This window comes from Numida meleagris, chromosome Z (genome assembly GCF_002078875.1).
Source record: "Numida meleagris isolate 19003 breed g44 Domestic line chromosome Z, NumMel1.0, whole genome shotgun sequence".
In the NCBI taxonomy this organism is placed as follows: domain Eukaryota; kingdom Metazoa; phylum Chordata; class Aves; order Galliformes; family Numididae; genus Numida; species Numida meleagris.
Window position 1 is genome coordinate 15,391,871 of NC_034438.1, and position 26,089 is coordinate 15,417,959.

The following is a 26,089-nucleotide window of genomic DNA, read 5'->3' on the forward strand; positions in this document are numbered from 1 at the left end:
ACAAAATGAATATATAAACTCTTGTATTTGATTTTTATATAATTTAGATCCTTTCATCATTACAATACTGAAGGACAACCAGAACTACAACAGGATGAATGAATTTGAGTTTAAACTGATTTCTTCAGGATATGAGAACATAAGGCAATTTGCATCATGACAGGTGGGTTTCCTTATGCAGCTGCTTTTTGAAACTGAGTATTCAGTCTTTGGCATTGTCTTCTACACAGAACTGATCTTTGAAGGTAAGGCTCCAACAAAGTTATTTATCATCATCCACTGTGAAAATACAAGTGTAAGAAGAAAATTTAGTCAGGTCTCTGGCCTGAAATACACTGAAACCTAAGTAAGCAATTAATATCATCCTCTCTTTTGCCTTATCTCTTGAGGTACAAGAGGGCTCTGAAATCTTGAAAATATGTATAAGCAAATGAGTTGAAATAGAGCCCCCCTGACACCCCCCCCCACTGCCAAGAAAAAAAACAAGTATTTTCTGGAAACCCCCCCCCCTTTTTTTTTTTCCTGGGGAAAAAAAATATATATATATATATATGTATGTATAAATATATTTCTGTCAAATAAGCCACTTTTTACTAAAACTATTACAACAATAGACTCAAATATCTATTTTTGCCTGCAGACTGTTTATAGTACATAATTTGTTATTTAGAGCAAAGTATATCTGACCTGAGGACTGGAAATGCTTTTTTACTGTGACAGTGATCTCATAATTAGGGTTGAGAGAAACAATGAATAGATATCATGAATATGTTTAAGACTACAAAAATGTTGAGAGTACATGATGGAGAACAGAACTCACGTGTTCAGAGGCAGGAACTCAGTTCTTATCCCACCTTCCTTCCACTTGTTTTCTCAGTTGATAATCTTAAAAAGAATCAATTTGATGATGCATCTGATGTGGTTGGGCAAGATGCCAGTTATTTTACCTGTTTTTCTTCCATTTGCTACAGAAATTGCCCTTACCTGCTGTGACCCAACAAGCCCTTTATGCTCAGAGGAGAACTTTTCACCCTTCCTTGTTCTTTTACTAAATCCTGTTGAATCCATATCTGAACCAGATGAGAGTGGAGAAGTAATGAACCATGGCTGTATTTTTCTCAATTTTTTTTTCTTCCTGATTCTAAGGTGAATTAAAGAAAAACAAACATATTTGTGAGAAAAGATGATCAACCAGCAGTTTTAGAAAAAGTATGCCAAGGTTATTTGCTGGTTTCATTTATGGACTGTGTAAGGTGGAGTATTTTTTTTTAATTCAAATATGTTTTTTCACTTCCTTCTCCTCCTCCTCTGCCTCCTTCTTCTTCTTTTACTTCTTTTTTAAAAAGCACTTACTGCACTGTGCAAGTTACCATACATAACCTTTGCAATGATGTTGTTGTGACGTGTTGTCTTAGTAAAGAATTAAGCTGGGAAAGAAAAGGAACTTCTGTATTTCTATACTTTTTTTTGTTGTTGTTTCTTTCTCCATTTATTTACTTACCAAGCGGTTACATTTAAGCCTTGTACAAAACCAAGGCTAGATATGTCTTGTGCTGATTGCCTATGACTGAATTTCACTCAAGGCTTCAGTGGCTCAGTATGAAGAACAGATCCTTGGGGGTGGCATAGGCAGAGAGTTTGCAAAATGACCCAAGCCATTAGACTTGAGGGGCTTTTTGTATTAGGTTCATCCTGACAGCTATGCCACTGAAGCTCTTTTCAGTCACTTTGTAGAATGTTGTAACTTTGTCTTGAAGACCAGCATGTTTATCATTATTTGATTTTCAAAGGACAATCTGCCATATTTTAATATTTTGTCACTCTACAATGCTGTCTGTTTAGGACAATAAAATATGGCACTTAAATAAGTTTTAGGAACTTGAGAGGTGGATTTTCACAAATCTCACAATCATAACACATCTTTCAAGAGATTCAAGGATTTTCTTAAAACTCCAGTTGTCTTAGACAATTTCCCTGGAGCATTAGCATTTATTTATTATTCAATCAGTTGATCAGTTGAATAAATAATCATAAAAGCCTTCAGTTTCTAGTACTTATGGCTGTAGAAAAACAAACAAGCAAACACAACTGTGATAAGGAAATTGCCTAATAATTTGGGAACCAGAAGGTGAACGCAAAGAATCTAACTGTGTTCACTAAGTGAAATTGGTGATTTTTTATAGTAAGCTTAAGATTTGAGATTCGTAGTCTCATGCCGTCTGAAGGTTTGGAACTGGCAATACTGTAAAACATTTGGATTAGGTTAAACATTAATTGTGTCATGGATTGTACTTCAGATTAATGCACTCTGGAACTTGATATTTTGCCTATCTTAGTTCCTGAGTAATGCCAACACACACAGAAACTCTACTTGTTTTGTTGTGAGCAAATTGTATCAGTGTTATCTCCTGTATACCTACCATGCATACTTTGTTCTCTTCCTCTTTGACCCTTGTTCTCCAGAGAATTCACATTACCAATACTACATGGTTAAGAAAAAAACAAATCTGCCCCCCTCACCAAAAAAGAGCAAAAACTAAGTATTCATTTTTTGAAATGCAATAAAAATTACAGAAGTCTTTGCATGCTTTGTGCAACTAATGTCATCATTAAACCTTATGTATTCCAGGGAAAATGCTAAGCAATTGTGCTATCCTAGAACCAGAAGGAACAGAGGAAAAGGTAGCAATATTTAACTTATTGAAGTCCATTGAGATTGTGAAGCAATATAGGAGAAATGAAAATAAAGAACTCTGCCACAGGCTGTCAAAAATGACTTTTTTTTTTGAAAAGGCAAACAGCCTTCTTGCTTCTGATTGCTGTACTGTGTCGGCAGGCAGGAGACAGTGCTTAGAGCATTCATTGTCTCCTACTGTTCACATGTATGTTCTGAACAGTAGGAAACTCACTCATTTCCAATGCACACTTTATGGTAAAAAGAGGATTTTGCTCCATTTTTGTATTCTTACTCCCATAATTTCCTTTCTTATGATTTGAAAAATGTCTAAGCAAATGTTAGCAAAGGGATGTTAGTTTTTGTAGTGCAGATAAAAAGAGAACAGTTTAAATGGAAATCATTGTAGCTCTTCAGCTCACTTTCTTCCCATTATAAAACATGGAATTGGAAAAAAATCTTCAGAGATGATGGAACACAAAATAACCAAAGGAACAAAGAGGAATGAATGTGCACAGTATCAGCAGCCCTGATGCTTCAGATCTGCAAATTAACAGCTGTATTATGCATGAATTATCAGCACAGCAAGTAAAATAAACTGCTGATTACTATCTCATGATGTCTAAATTTTGAAATAGGGAAATGTTAGTTTCATTTGAAGAAACTATCAGATTCTACATTCAGTGATTGATTATTTCTTGATTATGGCAAAAATATAAGACTCTACAGCTGCCATGCTTCTGTACCCACATGGGTAAATAACTACCTGCTTTTTATAATACAGTGGCAATATTTTGGCTGGACTATGCTCTCTTTATGGACATGCTGGCTGAAGCCTGTGGCTAGAGGCACATCCATTGTGTGATAGTGATTGGCTATGTGATGGATGCAGCTCCAGATGTTTGACAGGAGAACGATATGTAAACCTTTTGGAGCAATAACATAATATACTGGGTCTCCAGGACAGGCCATGGAAGAAGGATTGAAGGAAAGATCAACATACTGGGCAAACTGGCTGGATTCAGATCAAAAGTTACATTTACCAGTCTGATATTTTAATTTGATATGTATTTTCTTTTTTTTTTTTTTTAATATCAGTAAATTCAAATAAAATATCTCTCATGAAAAAAATAAACAATCTTATTCTGGGGCCGTTTAAAAGTATTTTCTTTTATATCCTCTCCTTCACTTCCTTCCACAGTTCTGTGAGTCTCCTTTAAAAAATAAAAAATAAAAAATATATATATTTCCATGTAAAGATTATTTAATACAGAATTTAGTCTAAGCACTAAATGAATCATCATTCAACAGCTATGGTGACACTGAAATGTAGTACTTTTGTTCTAAGGTTAATGCATCCTCAAAGTTAGTAAAAGAGAAAGCTCTGAGCTACTTTTTCAGACTCAGGCATATTTATATGAGTGACAATTGCCCACCTAAGAATGAAGAGTTTCTTCAGTCAAAAAGGCTGCAAACTGTATGACATCAGTGTGTCTGTAAGTTGGGCAACCCACATAAGCATGAGGTCTGCTCTGAAAGTAATGCCTCTTATTTTGTTTTCTTATGTTGGCCCATGATATCAGAGGTGGATGCTGGTGTTATGGCAGTAGAGGTTGAACCTTTCCACCAACATGCCATTACATTTTGTTGCCATGCGACAGATGGCAGCAGAGCGGCAGTCTGACACAATGACAACTGACATGGAAGTGTATGAAGCAAAGGTGTGGCACTGAATTCTGCCCTGTGGAAGAAATGGCACCCAATAACATTCATCAGTGCTTGCTGAATGTTTGTGGAGACCAAAGAGTGGATGTGAGCACAGTGAGGGAGTGGGTGGTGCGTTTCAGCAGTAACGTGAAAGACAAACCACATTCTTGTCAGCCATGCACAGCTGTCACACCACAAAATGAAGAGTGTCTTGGTCAGCTCATCCACGCAAATAGGAAGGTTATGACCAGGGAATCATGTGCAGAGCTGAATATTGGCTTCACTGTGTTGGAAATGATGGTGACAACACTGGAATATCGCAAAGTTTGTGCCAGGTGGGTCTCATGAACGCTCACAGGAATAGAAAGAACACTGTGTGCAAGTTTGTTGGGATCTACTGAACCAATAAGAGGCTGAAGGTGACAGTTTCCTGGGTTGCATTATTACTGGAGAAGAGACATGGTGACACCACTGTGAGCTGGAGTCAAACAGCGTGGAGTGGTGACAGCAACTCCATGCAGCGGTGACATGCGAATTCCTCATCAAAGAAAATGTTCAAGACGTAGCTCTTAGTGGAGATGTTACTTTTGGAGTGACCTCTGTATATATGTTTCCAGCTGCAGCATACGTCTTAAGCACTTACTTGAGTGCTTACAATAGTGTTTGGTTCACAAATGAATGCAAATATCCTAGAAGACTGTGCAGTGTTCTGTGATGTCAACAGTAATGTGGAAGGCCATTGAGAACAGCCTGGATGTGTTTCTCTTTAATACTAGAGCCTACTGTAGCCCACAATAACACCTCTCATTCTTGTTACTATACTTCAACTATTTGCTGTGGAAGTGGGAAGCAATTAGGTAAGTTTGAAAGAATGCAAAACCATAATTAATTATGTGGATATAGCTGCAATAGGAACTTACAGTCTTTAACTAAAAAAAAGTGTCAAAACCTAAAACATGAGCCAGCAATGTGCCCTTACAACCTAATAAGCCAACTGTATCCTGGGCTGCATCAAAAGAAGCATGGCAATCAGAGCAAGGGAGGTGATCCTGCCCCTCTGCTCTGTGCTGGAGAGGTCTCACCTGGAGTACTGTATCCAGATGTGGAGTCCTCTGTACTGGAGAGACATGGACCTGTTAGAACGCATCCTGAGGAGGGCCACAAAAATGATCTGAGGGATGGAAAACCTCTCCTATGAGGACAGGCTGAGAGAGCTGGGGCTCTTCAGCCTGGAGAAGAGAAGGCTCTGAGGGGACCTGCGAGCAGCCTTTCAGTATTTAAAGGGAACAATGAGAAGTAAGGGATCATACTCTTTTGCAGGTCCTTTTGTGAGGGGAGAAGAGGAAATGGTTTTGAACTAAAAGAGTGGAGATTTGGCTTAACATAAGGAAAATGTTTTTTACAATAAGGGTGGTGAGGAACCAGAACAGGTTGCCCGGAGAGTCAGTGGATGCCCCATCCTTGGAGACATTAAAGGTGAGGCTGTACCAGGCTCTGAGCAACCTGATTGAGCTGTAGGTCTCTCTTTTCACTTCAGAGGAGTTGGACTAGATGGCCTTTAAAGGTCCCTTCTTACTCAAAAGATTCTGTGATTTAATGATTCTATATAGAGACGGGAAAGATCGCCTTTTTCCCTTGGGCTTGTGGATGGACAGAGGCTAGACCCTTACATGTCATGCTTTATATTTTCTTAAATGCCACACCACCTTTTTTGTATTTAAAAGAAGTGTAATTATTATATTATCAAACTGGTTCTCAGTGAACTGAACTGAATTACTCTATTTCAAAAGAAAATCATGGAATCATAGAATGGTTTGTGTTGGAAGAGAACTTAAAGGTCATCTAGTTCTAATCTTCATCATGGGCAGGATTGCCATTCACTAATTCTGGTTGCCCAGGGCCCCATTCAACCTGACCTAGAATGCCTTCAGGGATGAGGCATCCACAACTTCTCTGATCAGTATGTTCTAGTGCCTCACCACCGTCTGAGTTAAAAGGAAAGCCAAAGAAAACATTGATACGGAAAGATTCAGGAGTCCTCCCTAAATAAATACAAATACAACAACAGAAATCTATCAATAGGACTGAAGAACCAGATGATCAGATCTAATCATTGAAAAAGCAAAGAAAAAATCAAAAGAAATCTGCGTTGGTTTCCTAATAGTTGCCTGCGTAAGAAGAACAATCAGTTACACAGAACTGTAATGACTTCAAAAATAATCCTCTATTGTTATAGATGATCATACAGAAAGAATGATATTTTCCATTTCCTCAAAATACTTCTACCTGGAAATATAATTTTTTTCATCTAGACAGTCCTTTAAAGATAAGTCAAACCTGGATATTGAAGAGAGACTGAGATATAAAAATTTAGAGGGTCAAAATCAAATCCTATAATACCATACTATATACAGAAGCTGAAACTAGCTCTCAAATGAAGTGTAAATGCAGATTTTTTGGCACGAAGTCTCTGTGTTTTCTGTTATACTTTGTTTCAGGAAGCCTCAGATGCTTGAGCGCAATGTAGACTGACAAGGTATCCAGCACACAAGAATCACTGTCAGTGATTAAGTCACTGGTAGATTAAGAAACATTGGAAACAGTGAACAGTTGTTGTGTATGAATATATGGACTACAAATGAGCATCCCAAGCATAAATAATCTACAACTCCTGACTTGCAGGCTTTGTTTCTTAAAATTAAATTATTCTGTCTCATGAAATGTTCGTGTTTTCAGCCTTAGACTTCTACACAGACACAATGTGCTGCTGATGGGCCATTGTGAAAGGCTGCATGCATACCACACCTATAGCCTTGTCCTGACGTCTGCCGACACTGGTGAGAAGTGGCTGGGGAATAGAGGGATGAAACGGAGGAGGCAGACCCTGATTCATCACTCTGAACAGCCTGTAGTGGCCAAGCAAGTAATACAAGTAATGAGAAGTGGCTAACACACAGGGGATGGCTTAAAGGTTTCAAAACCAGAGTTGGCAAAACCAGGAAGAAATAACAAATTATTTGAAAAGCAAGATTCTTACTAGCAGCATTATTGCTGCATTTTCATGCTTTTATTGAGATTATTCCAAGGCAAGACAGAGTAGGAGTAATGATTTTTGTTAGGCATGTTTCCTTGAGTGAGCCAGAAGGATTTGACGTTCAGCACTCATCAAATTGATGAGTACCTTCTGATGAAACCTTGGTTCATCAAATCAAGGTTTCAAACTTGAAAAATAATAATGAAGGGCCAGAGTGGTTCCATTTCTGTTCAGTGCAGTATGTGAACACCTGTCTATACTAGTGCTGTGATCTGACAGCTGTCTGCAAATCACTTCTCCATTTCCCAGGGGTTGCTTGGAATTCAGAAATCATTTTCTGAAAATGCTAGAATTTCACTGTCTTCTGCAGGACAGTACTATGAAAAACAACATTTTTCATAGTTCTGGGTGAAGTTTGCCTAGAACCCATACAAAACTTCTTGGTGGGGAAGCCATTGTTAACATTAGTATGGTGAATTTACAAATGGTAATAGTCATATTTTAGTTCCACGTTATTAAGTGACCTCCTATTTACTATACTCAGCCTGATACCATAAGGCAGTCTTAATTCACAAGATTTAATTCACAAGTTTGAATTCACAAAAAGAACCATTAGTATTGTTTTACATTAAAACATACAAAAAAATTACATTCTGTAAGTTACAGGAAAAGTAATTTTGCTACCCAAAAGACTGTTTCTTCTTTTAACATGACTATATTTATGGCAAATATGACTTTATTATCTGAATCCAAGGATTAAATTATGATGCAGGAGAGCTGGTTTTGGGGTGTTTTCAGAGAGACAGATAAGTTTTAATTATTTTTCTTGATATCTGGCTTGTTCTTTCCTGCTCCTAGTTCCATTCAATGCTCAAATGTATTGGTTTAATTCATAGGCACCCACTCTGGAGATGAAGGATCATGTGGACATTAATCATGAAAGATCTGCTAACGTATTTTAAAAGAACTTTTATGAGTGGAAGATAAGTGGTTGTGTAGTAAAGTATGATGACTTCAAACTGAGCCTGCTGGGTGCTAGTCATCCCATTTTCCAGTTGATGAACTTTGTCAGAAACTGAGAACAACCACAGCCAGTTTTCCTGCTGGTTGCTAGAAAACCTGGTCTAGAGGAGGGTGTCCCTTCCCATGGTAGGTTTCATAAGAATTAGACAATTTTTAAGATCTCTTCCAACCCAAATCATTCTGTGTTTCCATGGCTGTATGAAATGGAGATGAAAGGAAAACCACTGACCCTGGGAAAATGATACAATGCTGGAGGTCCTAATGTACAGGCAAATAAACAGGACATAGCAGTGAGGGTTATAGGGGACTGTCTCCAGGAAAGTCACTGCTGATCTTCCTCCAGCACTCCCAACTGAAACATCTCTTTGCAGCCTGTCCATCAGCCACCAGATGTCTCTGTGTTATGTTGGGTAGCACACTTTCTTTGCTGGTGAAAAGGAGACAAAACTGGGACTGAAGTTCACGTCAGTGGGTTTTAGTCTAAATTGCTTTAATTTTATATAAAGCACTTACCCTTCAGTAAAAAGTCATGTTTGAATCTGCTTATAATAATTGTGGGTTGCAGGTAGGGAAAGAAAGGACTGTAGGCCAAAAGACTTCAGTGCACAAATCCTGTTGACATTATTAAAACTAATTGCTATGTTCTTTTCACGGTAAGCTTTTGTTGAGGATTTTTCTTTTGTTAACCACAGATTATAGTACCAATTTTATGTTCATAGAACTCTTATCTTTTGGAAGAATATATATTTGGAAAGTATTATTAAACATTAGGAGGATATGAAAAACTTTATTTTACAAAACTCACAAGTTAATCCATATTTTCCTCCCTCCCTCCCTCCTTCCTTCCCTCCCTTCCTTCCCTCCTTCCTCACTTCCTTCCTTCCTCACTTCCTCACTTCCTTCCTTCTCCTGTAGGAAAATTAGCATTCTAGAAGAGATACAAACTGCCCACAAAACTAAAGATTAGTGGGAATACAGTGTCTCTGCTGGATTTGTATTCTTAAATACTACCTTAAAAAAATGTTTACTGCTATGATCTTAAAAATATCAATCAGAAATGGAGTTAATAATTGCTAACTTGAACCAGAATATGGACTAATTAGACTTAACTGTAGATTTTGTATAAATGTTTGTGTAATTGATGAAAACAATTTTCAGGGACTTGACTAACATGAAGAATTTCTTCTTGTTTCTAATAAAAAGCACCTTAATGTAATAAAGAAAGAAAAACAAAAATCAACAAAAACAATTAGTTGTTTACATTTTGGAATCTATACCTAGAATTGATTTATCTTCTGGGCAGAACACTTTCAGATGCACACAACTGTGTGTGGACTCACGTTGCACCAGGGGAGATTGATTTTGGGACATTCTCTCTCTCTGTATTGGATTTATCAGCTTAAACTGTAATTACATTGTATTATAGTGTGTTGTTTTGCATTCCAATATCTTATTTAGTAAATTAGTTTGTTTCTCCTCAGATTGTTGCCGCTGTTCTTTGCTCTCAGGGCCATCTCCTTACCCTTTTTTCCCTTTTCCCTTTTCCTGTGGTGTGGGCCCGTGGGTCCCCCGTCCCCTTTGTCACGGAACCGGGCCGAACGCCCGTAAACCGTTGACATAGGTAAAACTATTTTCTCCTTCACATTAGTGCCTTGCCTTATTCTTGGACACTATATTTGGTGACATTTATACAGATTCAAGCAAAACTTGCTTACTGTTAGAAAACTGGAAAGTAAGAGGATCCGTCTTGTTCTCTGCTATGCATGCTCTACAAGATTAAAAGAAGAAAAATACAGTAGGCTTACAATTCGTTTCTGCTGGCTGCAGATACAACTCTACAAATGTTCACAAAGAACAGGTATGTAGAATTAGAAGGTGTTGTTTTTATACCACCTCCTTACAAAATTGAAAAGAACTTGAGAATACTTAAAGATCAGAAGAAGAATATTTTGAACCCTCCATGTCCTCTAGTTGTTTTGGACACCATATTAAGTGTAACGCTCAGTAAATGTCCTGTTACGTTGAAAAAGTGATATAAATATTTTTCAAATCATTTTTTGACATTATTCTAGGAGACAGCACCAATTGTACAGGTGATTTGTAAGTTCACAAAAGTTAAGCTTAATTGAGTTCAATTAATTTATTGACTTTTATTATTCAATTTTTTTATTTGATTTATTTATTTTGACTTTTATTTATTCAATTAATTTAATTGACTTCAATTTTCTAGGCCAGTGGGCTAAAAGTACGGTTGAATTTAAATGCTGTGATATAAATTACCAGTTGTTCAGTGGCAGTGAGTCCTGGTAGCGCATGTTAACTATGGAGAGTACATAAGAGTGAAATAACTGAGATGCAGAGAAAGTCCAAGGAGATGGAGGGCCCGTAATTCGGGTGAGCTCAGATTTCTGGGGATACCTGCTCAACATCTATACAAATGGTACCCAAGTTTGAGTTTATGGTATTCTGAACACATTTTTTAGAAGAAAAGAATACTAAGATTCTAATTTCCAACAGACAATTTTGGGGTCAGGTTTAACTCCATGCTCTGTAAGCTAAGGCTCGATGTTACTTCAAAGTCCCATTACATTTTTTACCAAGATTGAATAAAGAAGCTAGAAACTAATAAAGCATGGGAAAACTTTTGGCCAGAAGTAACAGATACAAAAGTAATCTTAAATTTTTCTTTTTGGTTGGTTACATTGGTACACTCCAGGTGTTGTCTGTCATAAAGCAGCATGGAGAGTAGATTAAGTTCAGGTTTCCTGAATTCTAGTCAGAATTGGTACTTAACACAAACACACAGGTAAAGTAACTCATGTCAATATTTCAAACTGGAAGCCACAAGCAAGATGCTCATTTATATACCTAAATAAGTGTGGTCTGATTTCAGATGTTTAGTGAGATTGATTTAATGGATACCCAGTATCATCTGACATGAAGTTCAAAGGTTAGTTTTCATAGATAGCCCAATGTGAACACTTTAAACTTGGCTAATTTTAGTGTTTCCACAAATAAAATAGATGGGATTGTATAAGCCACTATAGGTTTATTTTGGGAAAAAAAGAAAAAAAGAAGAAAAGGGATAATATAGAAGTAATAAGAATTTAGTTGTATATATCCTCTTATTTAACATGGAATATCATATTACATGCAATTTATATTTACCTGTAGAATTCTAGTTACTGGCATTATACATACTGTGATATTTAAGAATAATTTGCAGTTGGAAAATTACCTTTCTCTCATAAGGTTTTTGAGACTGATTCAAAGCATCCTGAAAATTTTTCACTTTTCACTGCTTTTGTGAAACAAAGAAAAGTTGTTTTCATATGCTATTCTTGGTAGCAATGCTAGGTATAGTAAGCAGAGATAAAGATGAAACAGAACAACGTGGGCTTATGTATCTTCACTGTACTTTTTACTGCAGTTGGTGTAGTACCTTGAACCCATAAATCTTGTATATGCTTCTTAAGATATTAACTAATTCCTCTGTACAGAAATGTAAAAATTGCCCCCAGTGAACAACTGGAGACAGCTTTGCATCAACACATTTTTGTCAAGTAGTGTTTGGCTCATAACATGGTATCAGAGTGCCTATATATATTTTATTTTATTTTCTTCTGTTTCATGCAGCTACAGAAATTTTAACTGTCCAAATACAGTCCAATACTCTGTGACTTCTCAGATATTTATTTTGGTAATACTGTATGGAAATTGTTTATTTGAATTTATTATCATTTAACTTAAACATTTTTATATGTTCATTGGTTCGTTGCTCCTTGTCTATATCATTCACTGATAATTTATTTATAAGAAAAATACATTGCCATTTTTCCCTGTGGTATTTTGTTTGCTATCATACACAGTTTCTCTGTTTCCTCTCCTAATTCATTAATCCTAATCTCTTTGTCAGTAACACCTGGAATTACTCCACTGAATTTTAGGTTTCTAACTGAAATCTTTGATTTAGGACCAACCTCAATTGTTTCAAAGACAAAATTAAATTAAAAATTGCCAGTTTATGATTTTTGATGAATGATGTAAAATTTTTTATTATCTCTTTGCTGCATGGATTTTATTTCATACTCTTTTATGCTTCCACTTGCTTTAGACTTAGTATCTACATTTTATCTATGCATTTTAGCTGTCTCTTTAAACACTTTGCAGTCAGCATACACTTATTCTAGAAAAATAATTTGTTCAGATTCCTTTTAATTAATTTTATTCCCAAATCTTGCTTGCTTTACTTATACAAGTATTCCTGCAGAAATCATTTGGAGTACTTGTATGACAAAAGCAAGCAGTTCTTGCCTTTATTTGGTAAAGCAACAGACTTAAACAAAGGCAGTACTGTACCTGCTATGGGCAGCCAGAAACAATGACAAGCTCCTTGATAAGATTAGATGTAATTTTAAATGCAACTGGGACAAAGAATCCCTCCCACCAAGCCCAACTCCTAACTGTACAGTAATTCCACTGCAGCAAAGTAGTTGAAGAATTACTGACAAGAGCCAGACTGTCCAGTAAGCACCGCCTAACAGACATAGAAACATGATCCATGTCATTTTTAAGCTTGGCAGACATTTTGTATTTCTTTCAAAAAAGAAAAAAAATCTTTTAAACCAAGCACACATAATCCTTAGACATTCCTAGTTTTAGTGTTATGGTAAGACCTTAAATTTGAAACATCCTTATATATACACACTGAAAATACTTCTGTAGCTGATTGCTTCAAAATAAACATATGTCCTGCATTGTCATGGTGTATGAGCAAATTGTTCTAACTTTGAAATAAAAAGGATCTTTCCAGTTTGAATGACCTTTCATTCATGAAATTTATGCCAGCAAACCTGACAGGTGAGACTGCAATGATGAAATGGCTGCAAGACTACATGCAGCACAGACTTCCCATCTGACTTAATAGTTGTTGTTTGAAGAAATACTTGAGTAATTATATCTTTAAAAACTGAGAGAAACTGCCAGTGTAATGTTTTCTTATGTCATTATTTGCAGTCCCAAGATAAGTGCTATGCAAAGCCATACACACTGAGATTCAGACATGATTTACTTCCCAGTATAATTTTATTCTTTTTCTCACGTTTGCCCATTAAAACATACTATCTTATGTAAAGGTCAAATACATTTCAGTGGTAACCCTAAAGATAAAAATGTTTGTTAGAAGACAATTGGTCAGCTTGATGCAGAGTTCATTGAAGCCAGTGGAACTGTATCAATAGGGTTTGGATCAATTACAGAAGGAGGATAGCAGTGCTAGATTATGGGCTTTAGACAGCATAGGCAGAGGTTCAGAATAACTGGCAATGATTAGCAGAATGGAACAGGGTGTTTTACAAAGTGTCACCAATTTCTTGCTCCACAATCTAAGCCTTTTTTTTGTTAAAAAACAAAACAGCTAACTAAACATTCTTGCCCTCTTCCTTTAAAAAATGAGGGAGAACTGTCCATGGCAGATAGCCTGGGACAGGGGCTCTTGGTAGCCTGTGCAGTCAGGGGAACAAATCAGGACATGTTAAATGAACTAGTGTGGTTAACTGCCTCAGCACTGGCTAGCCGGAGGCACTGTGGATGGAAACACCAGCTGCCATCCTCAGCTATATTCTGTGAGAGTGGTAGCTGTGTTCCCAGATGCAGAGAGCACAAGAGTTGATTTTACTGACTAAAAGTAAGGAAGGTCTTTATCATTATGTCAGTAGCAGTGGCTTTTTGATAGGAAAGATTTCCAAGCATTTCCTAACAATATTCAGTTCTTGGATTTATCTGGAAGTTTGTCATCCTTGACCAAGAGGAGTTTGTCCTTGGATGTCATATACTTTGTCCTGGACTTTGTGATCTGTGCTGTTCTGAGAAGCACAAGAGCCCTCCTAGATAGATGGTCTTGGCACGCATCTGTGACACATTTAACTCAGGCACAAATGTGTGATGTGATTCTCTGTTCTCTGTTAACCTGCACCTCACTTCTCCACCTGAGTAAAGGAGATAACACCAATCCTCCCCTATCACGGAGAGGTAGTGGTAGGATAAAAACCATTAGTGACTGCTAAGTGCTAAGACATAATCGCGATGAAGGCAATATAAGTGCCTCCACTGATAACAGGCCTAAAAAGTGTTCAGAGCAAAAATGACTGTTTCGGTTGTAACTAATTTTGTTGCTCTCTCTTTTATGAAATTAAGAACTTCCAATGAGTTTAGAATAGTGAAGTGTAAATCTGTTAGAAGAGAGATGAGTAAAAACTGTTAAGCAATATTGATTTCGTTAATACAGACTATAAAGAACTTCATTAAACTCAATGCTTTTATCCTGTACAAAAAGAGGAAGCTGAAAAACAAAGACACTCAGTGACATGACCAAGATCAGTGAATAAGCTGCTAATGGAGTTGAAGCATGTTGACTGAAATACTGCCCAAATCTCTAATTTTTCTTTTTCATTTTAGGAAGATGTAGCAATTCCAGACAAGCAGTGACAAGACAGTTTCCTCACAGTGTTAACAGCAAATGAGTTTCTCAGTTTCATCATCTGAAACTCAGACTGTTTTCCTTCTAAGAACTGTTTCTCATAAGTTTTCAGTGTATGAAGCATAACCTAAAATCTGAAAGTAGTAGCAGAATTTGGTTGTATTGTTTTATTTTCCTTGATGTGGAAGATTTTTTGGTAGTGTACAAGAGGAATTTGAGTCCTGGCTTTTCTACCTCTATTACTGTTCTGACACAGAAAAGCTGCTCTCCATACTCTGAAGTCTTCATTCTGGTGTCCACTTCCTCTTGTAATTGACATGTCTGCCATGGAACAGACCCCTGGCATCTGAACTGCAGCTAAATAGATGTGTTAAAAATATAGTTACTCAAAACTGAATAGTTAATGTTCAGAGACTATCAGAAAGTTCTTGTAAACAGTTTTTAAGTAACAGGCTGCTCTACGTAAACAATCAAAAGCTCACTGGATAAAAATAACTGCTACAAACCCATTCAGGGGTTCTGTGTAGGAGGCCAGAGCTCTTGTGGCATATGCAGGGGCCTAGCTCTCACAAAACAGTCATATCTGACAAGAGGAAAAACAAAAAACTGTACATAACATGGATGATCCTTCAGTAACTCCTGTAAATGGAATTGGTAGTATACACTGAATGGCTGAGGTTCTAAAACAACAGTATGGATGTGGTCTAGCTGCCTTAGTGACATCGGTTATAGTTACTCCAGCTTAACTGGCTACCAAAGTCAGGACTTTTCAGAGTGGCAGCCTAAAGTCAGATATTTAGTGTCTGTTTTCAGAAGAAGGGTGCTCAGCATGTGCTGATTTTTAGCGCATGCCTTTTTGTGGTAACAAAAACCAAAGGCATCTTAGACCATGAGTCACTCTGAAAGCATGAGCCTAGATCCCTTTTCCTCTGGAGATACATGAAATCTTATCTGAGATAAATGTATAATTTGCACACTGCCAATTTCAACTGCTGCAGTTACCAAGAGTTAAAATGGGGAGCAAAACTTGAAATGCCAATGGTTTAAAAAAGGTCCCTTTCTTCAACATAACTTGTTCTCCCATATCATCCTCCAACAGGGTTATCAGGGAAACTTTCTGTGTTCAAAAGAGCTGTGTTTCACAGTTCAGCTAAAGTGGCCACAGCACAGTGTGAGATGACATGTCACTGTTTTTTTTTTTTTCCTTTAAATCTCCTTGGCCCAAGTTGAGCTGCTTGTTGTCAGGGGCGAATCCGACCCTGGCAAACTTGACTGCCAGGGATGTGTTAGTGAAGGGGACACTCCAGGCACCCCATGTGCCTGTTGAATGTTGAGAATGCTGAGAGTCTGCAGCACCAGGGCCTCCTCAGGCCTGAGCTGTGAGCGAAGGTTGTCTGTGCTGAGATTGAATCCTGGTGCTGAAAGGGTGCACTTCAACCTTTCAGTTTGTACACAAGTTCCAATGTAAAGACATTATCTGGCAATTGGCCTTCTCAGGCCTAATTTTCAATTCACAAGTAGGAGTTAGGTCATTGAGGATATCCTCACCATTAGAGTTATTCAGTTTGCATAAAGCCTCTACTTAGCACTTAAGGAAAGAGTGCTGATTTTCAAAGTGTTGATTTGATCCACAGCCACTGCTGTGTGAACTGCAAGGCAGAAGTGCTCTGTGGGCTAGAGAATTGCTCATGACCCATTGATTCACAGAAAACAAGGCCCATCTGGAAACTGGTGGAAATGGAGGCAAAATCTGAAAACTTCATTAAACAGAGCTATGTTAACTTGCCTTGCAGCTACAGATTGTATTCAGCCTTGCAGCACATGGAGTGCAGAAATCACCTTGCAATAATCACTGCAATAGCCAGTTACATAGGAGGGGCAAAAACACTCAAATGTAGACATAAATTAAATGAAAGCAAGTTTGACGAATGAAAAGTATCAGATACATTTTGTCACATATCCATGTAAACTACAGTTACATGTGATATGCCAGTTGCTCCTTGCACCTTAAGGGCTCTTTGTTGCTATTCAGAGAGCTGTAGTTGGCAAAAGTCATCAGTGAAAGCTGTTAGTGTTCTAAGAAAGTTTGCAATGAAGCTGAAGCTGAAAATATGCAAGCATTAAATTTATCTCACCTTGCTTGATCTATTTTAACGTCTCAACCTCATAAAAATGTAGGGAAATATACATTTTTCACCTCAAATATGTTTTTGTTTATGACAGTATTGAAATAAAAACAGGAGAAATGCTTGAATTTTCTTTGTGATCGGATTTGTGATTTTCAGGCTTGCTCAAACATAGAGGAGACGCAAACTGATCCAGAAGAATCACTGATCATAGAATCACAGAATGGTTTGGGTTGGAAGGGAATTTAGGATCATCTAGTTCCAACTCCCTGCAGGGGGGAGACACCAGCAGGGACACCCCCCTCTAGACCAGGTTGCACAAAGCCCCATCCAGCCTGGTCGTGAAAACCTCCAGGGAGGGGGCATCCACAGCGTCTCTGGGCAACCTGTTCCAGCGTCTCACCACTCTCACAGTAAAGAATTTCTTCCAACTATTTAATCTGAATCTACCCTCTTCCAATTTAAAGGCATTTCCTCTTGTCCTGTCCTTATAAAAAGTCCCTCTCCAGTTTTCCTGTAGGACCCCTTCAGGTACTGGAAGGCCGTTATAAGGTCCCCCTGGAGTCTTCTCTTCTCCAAGCTGAAGAGTCTCAACTCTCTCAGCATATCTCTGCAGGGGAGGTGCTCCAGCCCTCTGATTATCTTTATGGCCCTCCTCTGGACCTGCTCCAACAGCTCCATGTCCTTCTTGTGTTGGGGGGCCCAGATCTGGACACAGTACTCCAGGTGGTTCTCACGAGAGCAGAGTACAGGGGCTAGAATCACCTCCTTTGACCTGTTGGCTATGCTTCTTTTGATGTAACTAACACTGAAGGCTACAGTTGGGCTTCTGGGCTGCAAACACACATTGCCAGCTCTTGTTGATTCTTCCATCGATGGACACCCCCAAATCCTTCTCCTCAGGGCTGCTCATGAGCAACATCAGTGTGGGGAAAACAAACAAACAAACAACCAGTTCTAACACAGAAGGTTAGATTTTCAAATCAAAACACAAAAGCTGTGATTTTTTCCATGTTTTTATAAGTAAGAACAATTGTGTTTAGTTTCTTTAGCACAGATGTGGAAATCTTACTCTACTTTGTTCACTTGAGAATAGGAATTCCATTAGAAATCTCTAAGAACTCGTCAGACAACTATATGTAAGCAGAGTATGGTCTGCATGGTCATAATTAAGTCCTATAACCTGGAGCAAGAGACCTGAGGGGCAGTGCTGATAACAGATGACAGTTTTCAATCTGAGATGTTGGCCCCATTTCCAATCATCTAGCATGTCCACAGAAAGTAACTATGTGGGATGTACTAATGATGCTACATTTTAATGCACTGCATTTAAGGATCGTGTTTCTAACACAGACAAAAATCAGTAAAACTCCACTTTAAATGATGCTACTATGGGTGAAGTAAGTTCTTCCATTAAAATACTAAATATGATTTTCTGCTTTTGAGACTTTAGAATTAATCCATTGTTCATCAGAGATCCTCTAACTGTGTACCCAGGAACTTAAACCAACCCAATCAAAATGTGTAATCCTGCTGCCTCATAAACATAATTAAGCACTGAAATTATTTCATTTTTTCACTATTATCTGAATCTATTTTAATATGTATATATTTACAGTCTACAGTAAATGCCAGGCCATTAATGTATTTTGCACATTCATTAACAGTAATGAAAATAACAGAAATTTTTCACTCAAGAAGTCAAAAACTGAAAGCTCTGTGTAGGAGTTTATTTTTTCACTCTTTCCTTTTTTTCGGTAATCCAACTGCATGACTAGCTAAATAGCTACATTTCAGGCTAAGTGCAGACCAGATTCTGGTTAATCCTTTTGTTACTGGGATAGTCAAAAAGTTATTTAGAGGCTGCCAGTAAAATCATAAAGCAATAACATGTAACAGAAAGTTCCATTCAGAGTTATATTCTGTTTTGTGAAATGATACAAGTTTTATTCCCAGCTAGTATCAGGAAGAAATTTTGCACTGACTTCTCCCTTCAACACTACCATCAGGGTGTCTCTATTTCTAGGGATGGGAGAGATGAAGACAGTATCCCATGCTGAGACATTTGACTCAGGCTACTCTCTTGTTTCTGACAACTGTCTGACTTTCCTACTTTTACTTTTAGTAGGCAGAGATTGTGTGATCTGTGTTCATGCTTCCAGGTAAGGGATGCAGCATAATCATTAGGAAGTTATACAGGTAAAGGAGTTGAACCTGACAGATGAAGAAGATTTTTTTAAAAGGTATTTGGTGGTCTTTGAGTAATGTTTGCACCTTGTACCTCATACTTAATTAAACTTTTTTGAATTAGAGTGTTTTCATTATATTTGGGCAAGCGATAACAACCACAGCAATGATAATAATAAAAATATTTTTTAGAGTGAGACTTGGGAATGAGTTCATTTCCATTTCAAAAGTACTTAGAGAAAACCAAAAAGCTTATGAGGATTTTTCAGAGTAAGTTTCTTCTGAAATTTTTCACAAATAAATTTGTTAAAATTTTATATGGTCATCATTGCAGTTTAGCAATTCCACAGGAATAATGAAATCAACTTACTTGTAGTGAAATGTATTCCAGAGGTTTGTAACTGCCACAGTAGGGTTACCTGCTTCTTCCTCTGAAGTGATTCTAGACCAGCAGTGAATCAACAGCTTTGATAAATTAACTGCCTTCTGCTGGATTTGTGTTTTGAATGCCATTCACTTCTTGATGCGCCATAATAAGTAATGCTTTCATCAGTGCTTATTTTACTTTTATAAATTCACAGAAAAATATAATTATGAATATGCATATAATATCTGAGGTGTATTTAAAACAGCCAGAGACTCCAAGTGGATCTAGGATTAAAATCTGCTTTTAGCACCCAGTCCTAGGCATAGGCCATAAGATCAATGATTGTAAAACTAATTGGATTTGTTGTTCTGTTTCTAGTGCTTGGGAATAAGATAGAGAATTAAACAGAAATGCTACCAGGAAAACAATTCTTTGTTTTTCAGGCTGTCATCATTTCTAAAACCTTGAATAGAAGTTGACTTTAGATGCCATTTTTGTATCTGGCTGATTAGCAAAATCTTTTGATACAAGACTTATTTGTCAGGTCGCAGATTCCCCACACTCCTTTTCACCTTTGAACTGTTATATCCTTCTTTGGTCACAAATATCCGAAAACACTGCTTCAGCATGAATCTTGTCACAGGAAGTTGGCATTTTCCTCTTCTTCATTTTTGCATCAAGCAATTTATTTTTAAATACCTGTCATGTTCAGCTTGTTACTGCTGCTCTACTTCACGAGAAAAAAAAATCACTAAGTCACTAGATGCTTGTAATTCATAAAGTGATATAGTAAGTGGTTTTGAGATTTCAGGAGGGCATAAGCTGCAGTGATTGGCTTCTGTTAAAAAAAAGTATTTGAAATTTCTTTTCTATGGAAATGCTTGCTAATGATGGTGTATATATATATTTACAGTACTAATAAAATAAAGCTTTTGTGAATAAATAAATTCTACTTTCTTAATATGGCTGAATACAGAGTTTAACTCTGTGTGCTCATATTATAGAGCAAGAAAATGCGTTACAAATTAATTTATAATTGTAGATGTTTCAGATTTTTCAATCACAATAGATCACACAAGCAATGCCTATGGCCTTATCCTAAATACTCTGAACAGAAACTTGATTTTTAGCATGTGGATACTCCCTGTGATTCTCTTACTATGACGTAGGTAGTATGTGTGGGCAGAGTTAGCAGTCAGGAAAAGCATTCTAATTCTGATAAACCAACTTTTTGCTGTGTTAGTGCTAGAATTTGTAAAGTTACAACTGGGCAGACATCACAACCATCAAGAAACCACATACAGAGACAATCTTGTTTCTAGTACTAACGTCAGTCTATAATATCGTTAGTATAGTCTATAATATCGTTGGTATTTTTCTTCAGAGGCAAAAATGCCACTGCCATGTATTTCATCAATCATAATTTTTTTAATGGCTATTTCCTGTCTGGAGCAACATATTGTAATTTTATCTTGTTTTGTATGATATTTTTTTGCGGGTATTATTTTTTTTTTCCAACAGCAGGTATTTTTGGATTTCTTTTTCTTTGGGTGAATGGGATTTCTTTATTTTTGACATACTAAATAGCAAGAAAACTATGAATAAGGAGGATTTCTGAATTTTGAGTGAAGTAGATCAACAAATCACCAGAAATAAAAATGCCAAGTTTGTAAAAAAATAAATAAATATTGTTCTGTATTCCAAAATGAAAAAAATAATATTTACTTATTCATAAAGGCATAGTGCATAAACTAAAGAAAAATTCTTTGTGCAAAGATAAAAGTGCGAAAACAATATGTGTCTGTGAAAGGTCAACTGTTCAGAAACAACCACCATCTGTTAAGACAGCAGTGACTGGATAAAAGTTAGTCTAATGTTCAAGAAGATATTTATAATTTTACTTCATTATTTCTGTACTGCTTCTATTGTTCTCAACATTTCACTGACATAACACACCGGCTGGTGAAGGGTTACTAAATCAGAGGACTTCAGAGACAGATTAGGGTTTCCCAGCGGCACATATCTCTAGCAGTAAGTGTGGAAGCCAACTCGGAAGAAACACGTTTGAAGTGGCAGAACTAATCATGCAGAAGCAATTTGCGATTTTCTCTCTCTCAGCCTAGATAAAGCAGAGCATTATGACATTGGCTGCATGGAACAAGGTCAATTTACTGTGAAAAGGCAGCTATAGACTCCAACTTCAAATAAACTTTCATCCTGCATGACAGAAAAGAGGATTTACTCTATTCCTTATACCACAGAATAGGTAAAAGCAAATGAGCAATTCAATTAGGTTGTGCTCATTTGCATCCTATTTACTTTCCCCACCACTAATACTTTGGTTGTTTTAGCTATTCATAATGTAATTATATCTCAAGGTATTTCTCTCAACGTAAAAAAGCAGAGCTGATCAATTGCGAATGGACTTGACCTCAACTGAAGCTGTGGGCTGTTCTGAAACTGAAACGATTCAAATGCAAAATTTAACATGCCGACTGCATGAGTTGTATTCTTTTTTGATGTTTCAGACTTTTCAAATGTCACTGAAAGCAAACTAGACAAGACATGGTAGGAAACAGTTTTTATATCTATTCCTTTAATTTTCACTATTTCTCCCTGTGACCTGAAATTTTCATATGCTAAATTCAGTTTTCTGTGTGAGTGATAATGCTGCATCACTGGAACAAGAAGCCGTTCTTTCTCTGCTCCCTTCTTTCTCCAGGCCAGTGAATAATATCCTTCAGAAGGAATATAGATGTAATATCCTCTTTCTAGTGCAACAACTCAAATCTGAATTCTAGAATGTGAAGGGAAAGAACCAAAATAATTTCTCATCTTCCTTACCAACAGCGTAGATGCAGCTTCTTCGCCTCATCTCCCATCTCATCTCCTTATCATTACCAACTCACAACTGTATATCTGTCCCCTTCTATTTCCTGTGTGCTGTAGTGCTGATATGTATTTCCTAGCACATAGAAAATAGATGCTCACTCCGATAAAATCATCGCTTTGCCTATATCATTTATTCTGTTAGTAAGACTTTCCAGTCATGTTGAAAAATTGTTGGGGGTAGTTATATTCAGATAATTGTCAAAGAAATACATTCAGTGATGAGCTCTGTTACAAAGCACAAACTACTAAATGGAAAAAAAACGCAAATTCTTGCTTACCTATTGCAGGGATATACAGAAGTAAGATTATTCTTGGGAAAAATTTAACAAAGGTTCCCTTAATTAGTTGTTTATAGGTTCATCCAGCTAGGATATTCATGTTTTAGTACACTTACGCTCATTAGTTGAATCCAAAAGTCTTTTTCTCTCCTCTCTTGCCCTTCTGCAGTAATTTATATTTATAATGATGGCAATAATCAGGATATGGAGATTTTTATATGCATTCTGAAAACATAGTTGGAGGGTAAGTGAAGTTATGATGGAATGCCATTGCTGCTGTAGTTCACGTTAAAAAATATGCAAGCAGACCTAGGGCAGAGAAACTCAGTGAATTAATGCATTAGTCTATTAGTCTTCTTGTGCCAGAGAGCAGGACTCTAGACTGAGTTCTGGTGAGCAGTCGACCTTCATAGGGCTGACATTTGCTCTGGAAAGGAGTAGAAAACAATCCATTAACCTTCGCATTGTTATAAAATCAACTACTGAATTCAGGAGTTGCTGACCAGTTGGTTTCAGCAGCAAAGATAAAAGACTTTCAGGAGTTCTGTCCTTTTCATTAGTAATATTGTTCCCATGGGCAGTACTGCTAGCATAGCTGGTACTTTCCAGGAGAAAAAAGCAGAACATTCCCGCTCATTCAAATACATTTTATGACTCCTGATTAGAGTATTTTTTCAAAAGGCGACAGAAACTTCGTAACTTTCAGTGTGCAGATTTCCCGCTGGTGTTAGATCTTCCCAAAGCAGAATTTCTTAATTTTGCAGGCTTGAGGAAAAGGGGTGGAGACATTGAGAGGCTTATCTGGGAGACAAGATACAAACCCCTTGGTCTCTAGTTAGTGTAGTTGCTGTGGAGGAAGCCTGCAAACTCAATACCAACTCTGAAACACAGGAGCCTTGCACTGACTTCCTTTGGATTTTGCACAGGGGAGAACCTAAAAAAGCTTGGCCACTACTGCTCCCTCTGAAAAACTGACAAATTGCACAGCCCCTGCCAAGAGCTTCTTGGCAAGGAGTAGTAGTAAGGCAGGAACATGCTCTGAAGGTCTTCCACTCACATTTAATGCTCACACGCACAGGCTCATGGGTGCAGGATCTTCTGCACAGAAAAAAGCAGAAGAATATTACATTCTGACTGAAAGGCATGGCAGGTTATTAGGATTTCTAGAGACACTGAGAAAATTTTGCCTCACTCTGTAAAAGGCAAAAGGAAAAAAACAATGCATGAAAAATACCTAACATTTCAGAAAGAACAAAAGAACTGCAAGGTTTTTTTTTTTTTAAGATGCATCATAGACATGCCCTGGCTTAAGGGGGGTTTAAGACTGGGATTTTTTCAGAACTAAGCCTCCCTTTTGACTACTTTCAAGCATTTTAAATTAACATAAAACACATAAATGTTCCCTTTCAGGGGCTTACTGCAGAGCTGTTACAGCTGTATAGAAATAAGAGGCTACTTTAGATTTGTTGCAGGCTTCTTCAGTTGTTATACTTAGGGCTTTCTTTACGCCATACTCAGGGAGTGCTTTGCTGAGATCAGCATACCTCCTCATTGCTAAAAATTAAATTTGCACTTTTTTTTTTTCATTTATTCTTTGTTTGGGATTGGTAGACTCCTGTTTGGAAATTGAAGAGTTGCTTGGCAGATCTGGCTTTTCACCTTAGGGTACTGACTGCTGGCTCACATCCATTTCTTAACCATGAAGTATTGCTTTGTTCCATTTCTGGAATTGCAACAAGATATGTCTAGGTTTCCTTTTGAAATGGATAATTTGTGGCAGATTTCTCATGCATCCAAGCTGTCAAGAACAACTTGTTTGTCCCAGAAGGTCCTGTACTACGTGGAAGCCATATTAAGTTTCTGATAAGTATGTTTGATACATTCCAAATGTCACTATTATTGTTGTAAAAAAGATACTGAGTGATAAATGGGCAGATGCATAGACAGACATACATGAAGTCATGTATTTTAGGTACAAAATGAGACTAATGCAGTGTTCTAAATGGAAATTAAATGTACAAACCTCAGAGTCTTCAGATCTAGCTAATAATTTTAACTGATCATTCATATAGTTATAACAGTATTTAAAGAGTACAACCTTATGCATTTAAGGAATTTATTGCCAAATCATTCTCTTCTTAAATCTGAGTGAGAAAATGGCAAGCTTTGGAAACTGTAATGAAGTTTTGTTTTACAGATCTTCTTGTAAGCTGATATAAATGACTTTAGATATACAGGCAAAATGAAGAAAATATTGCTCACTTATCTAAAGTGCATCAGGCTAAATCCTTCAGTTTGTACTCACTGCTCAAGTTTAACACCTTTACTCACAAGTAGTCCTATTGTTCAAAGAATAAGATATTAATAAACTCAAGTAAAGGTTCTGAATACAATTCTGCTATTCTGGCAAACTCACTTCATTTCTGAGTGAGGTTTACAATAGAAAGCTAAAACTCAACAGAATTCAGAATCTCAAAGATTTAGGAAATATTGAAACAGCAGACTGGAGTGTCAGTTATGTGAGTGATTAAGTTTTATTTCTCTGTTCACAAACTTTTTCATGGAATTTTAATAGTCATATGAAAGCATTCATGAAATATTAATGTATTATTTGATATCTTGTGTCTAAAAGTTGTTTCACCCTAATTTATTCTAAAACCTGTGCATGCTAGGTCTGTACACAAACTTTCATTAGCTTTATGGAAGATTATTTTATTTTAATACCATTAATATTCAGCTACCTGTGTCAGTTCATGGATGTCTTTGGAATTGGTTGGATCACACATGCCTATCACAGGTTACAGCACAGTAGTGAAAAGTCAATTTTTGGTTGTTTGAATGTCAATATTTCAGAAAGTGAGAGGCTTAGAGTGGAAGCCAATGGAAGCCAAATAATCAGGCAATTTTTTTGTGTCTCTCACAGTGTGTGTAGACAATGTCTAGGTTATTTTCATGCAATGGATACTTCTTCATCAGGAAAAATCTCAATTAAACTAAATTTATATATACAGTTAGAATATAAACTAGTATTCTTCATCTTAAGGAATATTCATATGGGTTAAAAATAACAACATATGTTTCAGTCCAAGGTTTTCCTGTTTCATTTTCAGTTCTTATGCAGCTTGCATCAAAACTGTTTGAATCCTTGTGTTGTCTATTCACCTATTATTATTAATAAATATTACTTTGTTTTAATATCAAAACCACATGTATGAACAAAGTCTTACCTCTAGCATAAAAAAGTCTCTTCATAGTCAGGAAAAATCCAGAGCTCTTCCATGCCTATTAGGCTCCCGCTTTGTGACATCACAGAATCACAGAAT

The 26,089-nt window shown here is 37.0% G+C and overlaps 1 long non-coding RNA gene across 2 annotated transcripts; it reads right to left on the reverse strand.

Annotated features, from left to right (window-relative positions):
* On the reverse strand, positions 1 to 26,067 carry LOC110390080. 2 transcript variants are annotated; one of them, XR_002433525.1, is made up of 5 exons: positions 25,994 to 26,044; positions 10,154 to 10,206; positions 985 to 1,141; positions 821 to 885; positions 1 to 279 (listed from the first exon to the last, which is right to left on the reverse strand). It is a non-coding gene; the product is annotated as an uncharacterized LOC110390080 (long non-coding RNA). The 2 variants fall into 2 exon arrangements; XR_002433524.1 differs by lacking the exon at positions 10,154 to 10,206 and having other exon boundaries at positions 25,994 to 26,067.